The sequence below is a fragment of the Musca autumnalis genome, unplaced genomic scaffold, assembly GCF_047663935.1.
Source record: "Musca autumnalis isolate F117 unplaced genomic scaffold, ASM4766393v1 scaffold_2, whole genome shotgun sequence".
Classification (NCBI taxonomy): Eukaryota; Metazoa; Arthropoda; class Insecta; order Diptera; family Muscidae; genus Musca; species Musca autumnalis.
Genome location: NW_027411755.1, coordinates 9811644 through 9824117, shown reverse-complemented (window position 1 = coordinate 9824117; position 12474 = coordinate 9811644).

Below are 12474 nucleotides of genomic sequence, written 5' to 3'. Positions count from 1 at the left end.
TCAGAGAAAGCGTGGTTCTATAAACCCTTTCTTAAAGAAAGGATGCTTCTATAGACACTTTCTCAGAAAAAGGGTGCTTATATATACCTTTTCTCCAAGAAAAGGTACTTCTATAGACCCTGTCTTAAAGAAAGGGTTCTTCTATAGACCCTTTCTCAACAAACGGGTGCTTCTATAGACCCCTTCTGATAGAAAGGATGCTTCTATAGACCATTTCTGATAGAAAGGGTGCTTCTATAGACCCTTTCTCATAGAAAGGGTGCTTCTATAGACCCTTTCTCAAAGAAAGGGTGCTTCTATAGACCCTTTCTCAAAGAAAGGTTGCTTCTATAAAACCTTTCCTAAAGAAAGAGTGCTTCTATAGACCCTTTCTCAGAGAAATGGTGCTTCTATAGACCCTTTCTCAGAGAAATGGTGCTTCTATAGACCCTTTCTCAACAAACGGGTGCTTCTATAGACCCTTTCTCAACAAACGGGTGCTTCTATAGACCCCTTCTGATAGAAAGGATGCTTCTATAGACCATTTCTGATAGAAAGGGTGCTTCTATAGACCCTTTCTGATAGAAAGGGTGCTTCTATAGACCCTTTCTGATAGAAAGGGTGCTTCTTTAGACCCTTTCTGATAGAAAGGGTGCTTCTATAGACCCTTTCTGATAGAAATGGTACTTCTATAGACCCTTTCTCAAAGAAAGGGTACTTCTATAGACCCTGTCTTAAAGAAAGGGTTATTCTATAGACCCTTTCTCAAAGAAAGGGTGCTTCTATAGACCCTTTCTCAAAGAAAGGTTGCTTCTATAAAACCTTTCCTAAAGAAAGAGTGCTTCTATAGACCCTTTCTCAGAGAAATGGTGCTTCTATAGACCCTTTCTCAGAGAAATGGTGCTTCTATAGACCCTTTCTCAACAAACGGGTGCTTCTATAGACCCCTTCTGATAGAAAGGATGCTTCTATAGACCCTTTCTGATAGAAAGGGTGCTTCTATAGACCCTTTCTCAAAGAAAGGGTGCTTCTATAGACCCTTTCTCAAAGAAAGGGTGCTTCTATAGACCCTTTCTCAAAGAAAGGGTTCTTCTATAGACCCTTTCTCAAAGAAAGGGTGCTTCTATAGACCCTTTCTCAAAGAAAGGGTGCTTCTATAGACCCTTTCTCAAAGAAAGGGTGCTTCTATAGACCCTTTCTCAAAGAAAGGGTGCTTCTATAGACCCTTTCTCAAAGAAAGGGTGCTTCTATAGACCCTTTCTCAAAGAAAGGGTGCTTCTATAGACCCTTTCTCAAAGAAAGGGTGCTTCTATAGACCCTTTCTCAAAGAAAGGGTGCTTCTATAGACCCTTTCTCAAAGAAAGGGTGCTTCTATAGACCCTTTCTCAAAGAAAGGGTGCTTCTATAGACCCTTTCTCAATGAAAGGGTGCTTCTATAGACACTTTCTCAAAGAAAGGGTGCTTCTATAGACCCTTTTTCAAAGAAAGGGTACTTCTATAGACCCTTTTTCAAAGAAAGGGTACTTCTATAGACCCTTTCTCAAAGAAAGGGTGCTTCCGTAAAACCTTTCTGAAAGAAAGGGTGCTTCTAGAGACCCTTTCTGAGGGAAAGGGTGCTTCTATAGAGTCTTTTTGAAAGGAAGGGTGCTTCTATAGAGTCTTTTTGAAAGGAAGGGTGCTTCTATAGAGTCTTTCTGAAAGAAAGGGTGCATCTATAGAACCTTTGTGAAAGAAAGGGTGCATCTATAGAACCTTTGTGAAAGAAAGGGTGCATCTATAGAACCTTTCTGAAAGAAAGGGTGCATCTATAGAACCTTTCTGAAAGAAAGGGTGCTTCTATAGGCCCTTTCTCAGAGAAAGGTTGCTTCCGTAAAACCTTTCTCAAAGAAAAGTTGCTTCCGTAAAACCTTTCTCAAAGAAAGGTTGCTTCCGTAAAACCTTTCTCAAAGAAAGGTTGCTTTTGTAAAACCTTTCTGAAAGAAAGGGTGCTTCTAGAGACCCTTTCTGAAAGAAAGTGTGCTTCTACAGACCCTTCCTGAAAGAAAGTGTGCTTCTACAGACCCTTCCTGAAAGAAAGTGTGCTTCTATAGACCCTTCCTAAAAGAACGTGTGCTTCTATAGACACTTTCTGAAAAAAAGGGTGCTTCTATAGACCCTTTCTCAAAGAAAGGTTGCTTCTGCAGACACTTCCTGGAAGAAATGGTGCTTCTATAGACCCTTTCTGAAGGAAACGGTGCTTCTGAAAGAAATTATTGATCTTAATCTTTTGTGAAAAGATCGAATGGTCATCTATAGTAGACCCTACTATAAAAAATCTAAGAGTCTTCTATGAGAATATTTTTGATGTTTCTATGAGGTCTTCTGTAAGGAAGACTTAATGGTCTTCTTAAATAACATGCCGGAGAATGTTTTGCCCAAAGTGGCAACTCACTCCCTCATCTAAATAAAATTTGCTCTCATATTACAAACACTCTATATGTTTGTATGTTTGTATGAATATATGCGACACTGCATAATATTTGTTAACCATTAACAGAAGTATTTCTAAGCTTCAATACTGCACTACATGCACACAGCCCTCATTGCATTACATTGCCTTCCCAAATGGCAGAAGTTCTTGTACTGAAGTGGTGTTATAATTTCCCTTTAATATGCTTGCTATCCATTAAGGATTTTTATGTGAAAATAATTACAAAATATCCATTGCCTTGTAGGAAATTGTGACACTCTAGATTCTTACCCTCATGAAATTTAGAACGAAAATGTAACACGAAATGCGGTCATTGAGTTATGGATATGGGAAGGAGGGAGTTTTTCTCTGGTAGTTTGTTCAGATGCACTACGAGGGTTTTTTTTCTTCTTAGAATTGTATTCAGCGTTCAAATGTGTCAATGACACACAATTGAACGTCATGGTTTGTTATAAGTGGAACATTATAAACCAATTAAAAATCAATATGAACTTTCAAAACAGGGTGTTGAATATCTTTGAGGTCTGTAATATCAACTTTATTGAAAAAAAAACAACAAAAAATAGCGCCATCAATTCACACTTATCACGTGTTTTCAAACCAAAGCAATTGCATGAATTGAAATCAATAATCCAATAGGGAACTATAAACAGTTCTCTCCATGAGGATTAATGTGGATTAGGTAGTGTATTGTCACGTTTACTTTTACTGCCACGTACATACATGCATGTGCTAGAAATCCATGATTTAGTGTAGATTCAAACATGAGGTTTTAATCTAATAAGTAGTTATAACGTTTCAACTAATTTTGAGGAAATTGCAGAGAAAATGTGTGTCATCCTTGAAATGGAAATATTAGGGATACAATAAGGGCAAGAATTTGTAAACTGTTGTAAAATTTTGTCCTTGAGGTAAAACTAAGGATGGACTTCGTTCTTTGTTGCACCTTCTGTTAAAACATTTTGAGGTGATCTTCTTAAATTGGGTTTGTCATCGAAGTTTTGAAAATAGCATTTTAGGTAACTGAAGGCTTGTGTTCAAATTATATTATAGCTGAAGCCTTCTCACTTATCCGTACAAAATAGGTAATACTTAGAGGTGGACGCCGATAAAAAGCTTTTGTGGCAGAGATAGACACGTTTGTATTCCTTAGCAAAATACTGTTCTGTTCAGGGTACTCTACAAGAAATGTAAAGATGACATTTCATAGATTGGTGTAGGTGGTAAAATGCAGGAGATATTGCATAAGGTACTAACACGTCCCAATTTTTTGTTATCCCAAATTACCCATAGCATGTTTTGAATTGCGAATGTCGTTGCTTCTAAAAAACCTAATAAAACTGTTGTTGCAATGAAACGCCTAGGTGAATTCCAAAAATGCATCCTGTTATGTCAAACAAAGAACACACATAAAGCTTTGAATCAATATTAGAGTATCGGGAGTGGTAATTTTCCCGTCATTTGAATCGTTTTAGACAATTTGCAGTCGATTTAGCTTTGTCCGTCCGTCTGTGTGCTTGGTGGTCACTATAACTCTCGAAATGAGTAACCGATTTCGTCCAAAATTTACACATGGTAATATTTCTTCCAAATTTAGATGAAGTTCGGAGATTGATTATGCCGCTTCACATTTTCAAAATTCTCCAATTAAGCGCAGTTTAAAGTCGATTCGAGCCCCTTCAAAGTTGACAACCCCAGCAAACGTTTTAAGGAACATGATCTGCACCTGGAATGTTCGCACTCTTTATAGAAAAGGTGCAGTTTACACACTGCTATATGTTCTTGTAAAGCACAAAGCCGGTATTACTGGCACACAGGAAATATAATGAAATAGGAAAGGTGTCTTGATAACATCTAGAAATAACGCACAGAATTATAGCTGTAAAAATGTTTGCTTGCGGATTTTTACCCAACATTATGAAAATTCAGTCTCCACAATGAAACATCTGACAACGAAATGATTCTGATAGACTTCGCAGCAGCTTAAAAACGTGGTTGTTAGTGTAACCAGATGTAAGCATCTTGGCAAGAAACAAGATACCAAATTGATCACGTTTTGATAGATAGAAATCGCATCGGATTAAAGGTAGCATATAAAGTTGAACAACTTTGCCGAACAACTGGTCCAATTGCTTAACGAAAGCACTTCTCGTTCCAATAACACGTCAGCACAGTGGCAGAGTATTACCCACTCAGTGCCAACCACAGCAAGAATCGATACATGTATACCAGAGGTCCCCACCAAGAAACCCATGGTTGACCAGGTTTGTCGTGCTGCGTTTTTTCCGCAGGAAAAATAGAGAAATAGGTAAGCGGAAATGTGAGAAAATAACGATGTACAGGAGCCAGAATCAAATCCGAGAATAATTAGGCTGCAGGAGCCGATTCTTTATCAGCTGAGCTCTTCAAGACTATAGACTACGCGCAAATAAAGTGTATAGAGGTGATTGCAACCTGATATCCCGGCCAAAAGAAATGAAATAAGAATTTGCGCTTAAATTTTAGGGATATGAGTGAAATATTGAGTAAAAGACCAAAGCAACCATAGGCTGGACATATCAGATCGACTTTAGATCTTGTAAAACCAGCATTTACCATATATTTACTTTGCTAGAAATCCTGCAAAAGTCCCAAAAGATGCAGATCGGCACTTATCATATTTTTGTGGATTAAAGAGGAGCCTTCAACAGTTCCTTACGTTCAAACGTTTGAATTTGATATCCCCGCAAAGCTCAATCGACTCTAATACTCGGTCCTCAATTAAAATAGGAAAGAACCTTTCCAAACAGTTCAATACCGCAAGAGGTTTCAGACAAGGATACAACCTTTTGTGTGACTTAGTCAACATACTGCTGGAAAAGGTTATTCCAGATGCAGATGTTAGAAGAAATGACACAATTAACACCAATAGACACATGTTACTTGCTTATGCTGATGATATATACATTAGGGTGGGGCGATTTGTGTGGAAGGAAAAAAACCTTAATGAGCCCTTCGCGTTTCTGATTCCTGGGATTGAACTGAACAAAAAAGTCCACTGGACCATATATCTACCGTGAAAATCGAGCCTCCCGATTTTGACTTTAATTTTTTTATTGACGTTTTTTTGGATATTTTGGCATATAACAGCCAAACCATTGAGATATTCGATCCAACACAAAGACAAACATTGTAGCCAAGACAGTAATTGTAATAAAGGAATTTCTCACAATTTTCAAAATAAATATTGAACAAAATAAAAAAAACATTATATTTTTGAAAATTATGAGAAATTCCTTTATAGGTTTTTTGTGGGGTTTTTCAGACATAAACCACTATAACTTATCCATTTGTTAACCGATTTAAAACAATAATAGCTTATTCAAAAGACATTATTCACCACTTTAAAAGGAAGAAGGATCAAAAGAAATCCGTTGTGGAAAAAATAATATATGCTCGTTTAAATTTGAAAATGTAAGAAACCCAGATTTTCAATACTTTTACCGTTATAAAAAAGTAGAACGAAGTGACCCAAACGAAATAAAGGCATTGTCGTTGTCCATGGATCCCAACACGATATAATTTTGCATCAGAACACTTGAATATTTTTCGGGTCAAATTTTGTAGCACAATGTCATTTATCGACATTTTCCGAAAAGTTTGCACATTCTTAGGGCCAAAACTGTCTGAAGGAGCGTTCCAACGCTTTTGCGATGTATTAGAGAGTTTTCAATTACTGTCTTCGCTACAATGTTTGTCTTTGTGTTGGATCGAAAATCTCAATGGTTTGGCTGTTATATGCCAAAATATCCAAAAAACGTCAATAAAAAACTTAAAGTCAAAATCGGGAGGCTCGATTTTCACGGTAGATATATGGTCCAGTAGACTTTTTTGCTCAGTTCAACCCCAGGAATCAGAAACGCGATGGGCCCATTAAGGTTTTCAAATCGCCCCGGCCTAATATACATCATGGGACGGTCAGAAAGGGATGTCACTGATACCTTTAGGAGAGTTGACGGAGAATCTGCTAAAGTGGGTCTGGCGGTAAACAGCTACAATACCTCGTTGATGGTGTCGACGAAGATTTCGTCAACCTTGGCACAACACAATGAAACATCTGGCAATGAATTGAGACTGATAGACTTCGCAGCGGCAAAAAACATGGTAGTTAGCAGCACCAGATTTAAAAATCTGGACATCCAATAGGGGACTTGGCGCTCTCCAGATCAGAAAACAAGAAATCAAATTGATCACGTTGTGATAGATGGAAGACATTCATTGAGCGTATTGGATGTGCTTTCGTTCCGAGGTACGCACCCGGTTAAAGCACTTGTCGTCCCGATAACATATCAGCACAATGGCAAAATATTGCCCACTGCATGCAAACAGCCGCAAAATCGGCTTTAGACCTGGCAAGCCCACCATTGACCAGATATTTACCCTGCGGCAAATCCTGGAGAAGGCCCAAGAGATGCACATCGATACCTACCACCTATTTGCCGATTATAAGGCAGCCTTCGACTGTCCCATACGCCCAAAATTATTCCAAGCTATGTCTGAATTTGGTATCCCCGCAAAGCTCATTCGGCTTTGCAAGATGGCTTTAACTGATACTAGGTCCTCAATTAAAATAGGAAAAAACCTCTCCGAACAAATCAGTTCCAAAAGATGTTTTAGACAAGGAGACAGCCTTTCGTGTGAAATTTTCAACATCCTGCTGGAAAAGATTATACGAGATGCAAATGTCAAAAGAAATGGCACAATATACAGCAACAGCTATGTGTTACTTGCTTATGTTGATGACATTGACATCATGGGACGATCGACGACGAGGAAGTATTTGATACCAGCAAAAATGGGTCTGGCGGTAAACGGCGAAAAGACAAAGTTGATGGTGTCAAAGCGCAATGCGTCCATTGAGATCGGACCAACTGTTGAAGTTGGTTCCTATAATTTTCAGATAGAAAGATACTTCGTATACCTCGGCACCGCCGCAAACACAACAAACAACATCAGTTGTGAAATAATAAGAAGAATTGTATTGGCCAACATATGCTACTTTGGCTTCAGTAAGCAGTTTAAAAACAAAGCCACATCTCGTGAAACAAAAACAAAACACTGATGCAACCCGTCCTAATGTATGGTTCCGAAGTATGGGTACTTGCGCAAGCAGATAAGGCAGTGCTTTGTGTGTTTGGAATGCCAAGGCTTCGATGAAGTAAACAAGTGAAAACGAAATCAAAAAATACGAGTAGGCCGAGTAGGCAAAATAAAGCAACAAATAGAGAGGAATGAAAATATGTTCTTAGCTCGGTTTATAGAACAAATGTAGATGACAAGCTAAGTAAGTAATTAATGCTGGATGCTCAAAATTTGGTGTGCTTAGATAATATTTATTTTAATCGCATCAATAATTCGATTTTTGTTCATGGGTGGAACCACTGTGGACCGATGCTCAAAAGTTAAAAATTGTTTCTGTAAAAGGGTGTGAACGATAACTCTCGAAAGGAGCAATCGATTTGGTCCAAAATTTGCAGATTCTTTCTAGATATAGATTGGGTTCGAATATGGACTATATCGGCCAACTTCTTCGGATACCTACCACAAACAAGTAGGAAAAAGTGAAGTTTAGGAACTCCTCACGGATCATTTTGAATTTTTTTTCAGCAGGTTGTCCTTGCGACCTCTTTACTACGGTACAATTTTTATCGGAGGCAATGGGTTAAAAGCAAAATATCCTGACAGTACCCACTAAAATTGCAAATCAAAAAAATAATTCTCGCAGGGAGGTTCTGATTGGCCCAATCTTGATAGTTTTATTTCATCCAGTCATGTATCAGGTTGGAATATGGTCTATATTGGTTCCGTCCTTCTGGTATCTTCCACACAAAATTTGGGAAAAATTCAGTTTGAGGACTCGTCCCGAATCTATTTGCAATTTTTCATTTATAGAAGGTTGTTTTTAGAATCCCTATAACAGCAATACTTCCTGAGATAACGACCCAAAATCTTCAAAAGCAAAAAAAATAATGTCGGCACATAACAAAATAGAAAGAGAGCAAGATAACTCTCAAGCTTTTTTCAAAAATTTCTTCCAAACTTAGTTTAACGTAATTTAATATTTCGAGCTCTATACGAATCAGAAGTTTGCTTACTAAAAATGTTTGGTACATATATGTCAATGTCTTGGTATAGCCCCTCATTACGGTAACTACACATTCCAGGTATTTTGAAGTCAAGTCGTGATACAAAATCAATATATTGTATATATAAGCATAGTTATTGCGTCTGCTTTATATATGAAATTTTGTGGCGATCGGTTTACGTTAACCACCCGAGCATTGTTTTAGTGAATTTCCATGAAAATTCTCTAAAGGTCGCAATGATGGTCCAATCGATAAAAAAAACTTTATAATATCATTGTTGTTCCACCGTGGTGCAATGGTGCAATGGTATGCACGCCCGCCTTGCACGCAGAAGGTCAGTGGTTCGATTCCCCGGCCAGGCAACATCAAACATTTTTCAACGGTGGAAAAATACCCCTCAGTAATGTTGGCGACATTTCCTGAGTATTTCAGCCTTGAAAAACTTCTCTACAAGTGGTGCCTTAAGGCACGCCGTTCGGACTCGGCGATAAACAGTAGGTCCTATATCATTGAGCTTAATATGAATCGGGGTGCACTCATTGATATGAGAGAAGTCTCCCTTGTCCCGTATGGGATGTTGTGGAACAATGTTTTTGTTTTAATATCATTGTTGTGGCTAAAAAAATGAATCCTACAAAAATTTTTGAAAATTGGATTGGATTTTAATATAGATATATTGGGCCCAAAATAGGACAAATAAGCATAGTTAGAAACTATATCAAAAACAAATTTCAAATTATTTTTCATGATTTCCTGTTTGAATTGAGCTCTTGTTTTCAATGAAAACGAAAAGTTCACTCATAATTAAGATTTGTACATTAGTGTTATGACTTTTTTATAACCTCTTATCCTGTATCATAGCGTGATGAGTGTCTACTAGGGTTATGACTTTTTTACAACCTCATATCCCTGTATCATAGCGTGATGAGTTTTGTCATAAGATTACATAAATTCATAATTATAAGGTGATTCGGTGAAAAAACCTCACGCACAAAATGATTTGAAAATTTATTAAAATTATGGACAATTTTTTGAAGTCACTGTAAGCAGATATACAATTGAAATTAAACTTTAGAGTCACATGAAATAATTAAACTGACATAACATTTATTTCTCACTAATTTTCTTCAATTCTGAGAATCGTAAAAATGTCGTAAACGCTTTTATTTTAAGATATAATTTTTTAACAGAAAACAAAAAATTTTAAATTTTTTCAAAGTGGTTTGTGCATGACCTTTTTCAATATTTGAATGAAATGAATATTATTACAGTTATTAGTAGGCTTATATTTATTCATTCGTGCAACAAAAAATAGTTTTTGAAAAAAAAATTTCAATTCATAAATTTTTTCAAAAAATACCAATCTTCATATCTCGACGAGATAGAGCGATTTTGAGATGTGTGTCCGTCCGTCCGTGTGTCCGTCTGTCCATTATAAATTGTAATCAAACTCCATGCCGCAATTATGGACCGATCACGAAGTTTGGTATGGAGGTCGGCTTCACATCAGAATAGATCGCAATTATAGCTCAATAGTCACGAAATTTTGCACGAGGTAAGAGTTTAGGTAAAAGAAAATGCCTATAATTTTTCATGATGATCTGATATTATTTAGCGGGTGACATAGACCATTACTTTCGTATGAAAAATATACAAATTTTATTTTTGGTCAATATTTTAATTCCTGGAGGGCATATACCGGCAAAGTAGCCTACATATGGAAAAATAACTACTGACCGTTCCCCTGATGCAAATTGCAATAATCTGTCTGCTAGGTAACGGGCCTACTGCCTAATATATAATGGGTTTTGTGTAGAGAACCACAATTTCCTCCCATGCTACAAATTATCTCTATCATGACAGGGAAATTTTTAGTTCAGTTGTCCAACTGGATGTTTTACGACCAAAGATGTGTCTCATCGAAATAATGGTTTTAGACCCTAAGTATGTTTGGACGAAATTCGTTTCAGACAATATGGAGTCGATTAAACCCTGTCCGTTCAAATTTTTTCCGAAAAATTGTGTGAACGATGACTGGCGAAGTGAGCAATCGATTGATAGATCGGGTAAGACTATATCGGTCCACACCTTCGGGTACGTCCCACACAAAATTCGGAAAAGTGAAATTTAAGAGTCCTCTAGAATCGTTTTGAGTTTTTCAAGCAGATTGTCCTTGCTGTCCCCTTTACGATGCACTATAGGTAATTTGCCCTGTTTTTGAGACAAAAATTAATAACAGCGGAATTAAAGGATTTTTTAACTTTTTAAATTATTTATGTGTAAAAGTGAGATAAAACAAAGATTTTTACAGATAAATTCGGATATAAGGAACAACGGTTATAAGCAACTACGTATATAACGAACAAAGCTATTTTTTCCAATGCCATTTTCGGATATACTGAACAATATGTCGCCATTACGTATTTTACTTGCAATGCAATTGTAAACAACAATATTTTTTACATTAATTATTTATTTCCTCAAACCAAACTTCCACAATTTTAAGACTTTTTATTGAGAAGTAACCTAATAAAATCTCATAAATATCAAAAAACGGGCAAAATCGGGTTTTGAAATCTAGTAATACCAATTCAAAAGACTTTCAGTAATGTGTTCTAGGTGGCAAAATCACGGCCAAACACGGCCAATTTAGTATAAGTATATATGAAGTGAGTTTAGGAAAAATAAAATATTTATTTCTGACTTTTTGTGTTTTTTGGTCGCTACCCAAAATTTTTAAGGTACATTATATATTAAATAAATTCCTCTCGCAATTGCCAATCTATTCCATTTAACATATATTTATATTTGGTTTATATTTTGTTTATTTTTCGGCGGTTTTAAGTACATTGAAATATGCCTTACAACATATATTTTTTAAGTTCTTCTTCGAAATTCTCATTTTGAATGCAATTAAAACCGCGATAATGACGCTATTTTGAAAAATGTCATTCATATTAATAAATTTTGACATGTTCTTTTTTCAATGCCAACTATAAAATTATTATTATTAAAAGTTGCAAAATCGACTTTTTGCCTCAAAAACAGGGCAAATTACCTATAGTGCGATGGTACAATTGCAATACCAAGTCCATACTTCCTGAGATTATGGCCAAAAAGCTCCAAGAAACCCTGAAAAACAAACAAGAAACCTAAAAAATGGCAAATCCGCAAGATAACTCTCAAGGGGATCCTCTGATTTTTCCAAACTTTGCACACCGTATTATTTCATCCAGTCATGTATCAGGTTGGAATATGGACTATACCGGTCCCGTCCTTCGAGTACCTCCCACACAAAAATTCGGAAAGTGCAGTTTGAGGACTATCGGACCTATTTGAATATTTTGAAGGAGGTTCTTTCTTTCTTTTTCCGGGGTAAGTACATACTTCCTGAGATATTGGAAAAGGGAGGGACAAGGGAGGCTTCTCTTATATCAATGGATTCATATTAAGTTATTGATATGTGACCTAGTTTTTATCGCCGATTCCGAACGGCGTGTCCTATGTTGCCACTTGTAGAGACGGTTTTCATGGCTGAAATACTCAGGAAATATCGCCAACATTACAAAGGGGTATTTTGCCACCGTTTAAAATTTGGTGTGACCAGGCCTGGAAATCAAACCCCGACTTTCAGCGTCCAAGGCGGTTGCACATAGCTAATTCCTAGAGGTTGTGGTGTAGGGTATCACATGGTCGGCCCGTCCGACTATAGCCTTTGCTTACTTGTTTTAAAATTGATTTGTGCGTGAACTTTTTTTATATTTCAATGGAATAAACGATAGCGTAGTGATTCTTAGACAAAAGTTCATTAATCCTTGCTACAGGAAATCATGTTTGAGAAAAAATGTCAAAAAGTCATAAGCCTAATGTCTACAGAAAATTACATGAAATCTTAATTTT